The sequence below is a fragment of the Hemitrygon akajei genome, chromosome 9, assembly GCF_048418815.1.
Source record: "Hemitrygon akajei chromosome 9, sHemAka1.3, whole genome shotgun sequence".
NCBI lineage: Eukaryota > Metazoa > Chordata > Chondrichthyes > Myliobatiformes > Dasyatidae > Hemitrygon > Hemitrygon akajei.
Genome location: NC_133132.1, coordinates 179,389,258 through 179,391,757, shown reverse-complemented (window position 1 = coordinate 179,391,757; position 2,500 = coordinate 179,389,258).

The following is a 2,500-nucleotide window of genomic DNA, read 5'->3' as shown; positions in this document are numbered from 1 at the left end:
TACTAAAGTTTAGATGGGGTACACCCCCCCACAAACCCTACTAAAGTTTAGATGGGGTACACCCCCCCACAAACCCTATTCACTCCCCGATTAACCCTGGCTTTAGCCCCACAAACCCAAAGCACATCCTGATTGACCCTTGCTAAACCCCCATAGACAGTGTCCCGTGTCAAGAGGGGTAATTTCAACAGGAATAAGTGTTGGGTCTGATTGGTGAAGGCGTCGGCCAGTTTAAATATATCCAGTAGCCTAAAATTTAAACCTAATCCTAGGGTCCAAAAGGGGCATACACCCCCATAAACCCTAGGCATTTCCCGATTAACTCTGGCTTCAGCCGTACAAACCTAAAGCACACCCTGACTGATCAACAGGGATAAGTGTTGGGCCTGGTTGGTAAAGGCGTGGGCCAGTTTAAAGTGGCAGGATCGTGTGAAACTGAATCTCTGGTGGCGAGATCAGAAAGCACAAGAGGGCTGAATTGCCCACTGCCTGTATGGTTTAAAATTTAAACCTAATCCAGATGGGGTGCACATCCCCATAAATTTTAGGCACTTCCCGATTGACTCTGGTTTTAGCCCCACAAACCCAAAGCACACCCTGATTGACCCTTGTTAAATCCCCATAGACTTAGTGCTCCGGGTCGAGAGGGGTAAATTTCAACAGGGATGAGTGTTGGACTTGGTTAGTGAAGGCGTCGGTCATTTTGAAGTGGCAGGGTCGTGTGAAACTGAATCTCAAGTGGCAAGATCAGAAAGCACAAGAGGGCTGAATTGCCCACTGCCCGCATAATTTCACCCTAACTTAGTAAATTCCCATAAATTGGATATTCTGTGTTAAGAGGGGCAAGTTTCAATAAAGGCAAGTGGTGGACCTGGTTAATGAAGGCGTGGGCCAGTTCAAAGTGGCAGGGTCACGTGAAATTGAATCTCAAGTGGCGAGATCAAAAAACACGAGGGGGCTTTTTTGCCCACTGCCCGCATAATCTCAACCTAACCTTACAGTGACACGCTCTTCATTCTCCAGGCCACTGGAGGCCAATAAGAAGGCTTAGATATTTAAACCCAAATGGACAGTGTACCTTTAAGAGTTGAATAGGTAAGGCTGCTTGGTATCCTAGCAACAGATAGGGTCTGCAGTTGGAGTGGTCAGACAGGTTTTAGGACACAATAAAAGTGGAGATGGAGTCCCGGGCTAGGGATGTTTTAACCGGATAGCATTTTTCAGAGACCTCCCCGGGAGACCGGAGTGATGGGAGTAAGTGGATTTGGTCTCCCAGGCGGGAGTCAAGCGTTGTTGGAGGCAGTTTGTTGGATTTAAAATGGTTGACCCAAGATACAAAGCTAGTGGTAAGAATATTATTGTTTTATTTTCCATGTAACCCTTGGCATATAGATGCCAGGTAGTGATTTTTTAAAAAAAATATCATTACCCTTAGAATTACATGCCTCTCATTATTGGTCCCTGGGAGGAATACAGGCAGTGTCTGAGCCTGACACTGTTGGGCCACCTCGAGTAGGGTGTCTAGTGATTAAAGGCCCGAAACACCTGATGATCCGAGGTTACATTACTGATGATGTGTCCCAGTGCACACCCGGTTCGTTGAACCAAGTGGTGTCGGACCTTGATAATGAAAGGCATGGTCTAGATTAACCTGGCTTTATTATATTAGCTCATTCGCCATAGCAGTTCATATACCGTCATTTAAAATTCTGTATTCTAATATTTCCTAGTCAAACATATATATTCACTAGCCTAAAACTTAAATCTAATCTTAAAAGTTTAGATGGGGTACACACCCCCACAAACCCTACTAAAGTTTAGATGGGGTACACACCCCCACAAACCGTACTAAAGTTTAGATGGGGTACACCCCCCCACAAACCCTACTAAAGTTTAGATGGGGTACACCCCCCCACAAACCCTATTCACTCCCCGATTAACCCTGGCTTTAGCCCCACAAACCCAAAGCACATCCTGATTGACCCTTGCTAAACCCCCATAGACAGTGTCCCGTGTCAAGAGGGGTAATTTCAACAGGAATAAGTGTTGGGTCTGATTGGTGAAGGCGTCGGCCAGTTTAAATATATCCAGTAGCCTAAAATTTAAACCTAATCCTAGGGTCCAAAAGGGGCATACACCCCCATAAACCCTAGGCATTTCCCGATTAACTCTGGCTTCAGCCGTACAAACCTAAAGCACACCCTGACTGATCAACAGGGATAAGTGTTGGGCCTGGTTGGTAAAGGCGTGGGCCAGTTTAAAGTGGCAGGATCGTGTGAAACTGAATCTCTGGTGGCGAGATCAGAAAGCACAAGAGGGCTGAATTGCCCACTGCCTGTATGGTTTAAAATTTAAACCTAATCCAGATGGGGTGCACATCCCCATAAATTTTAGGCACTTCCCGATTGACTCTGGTTTTAGCCCCACAAACCCAAAGCACACCCTGATTGACCCTTGTTAAATCCCCATAGACTTAGTGCTCCGGGTCGAGAGGGGTAAA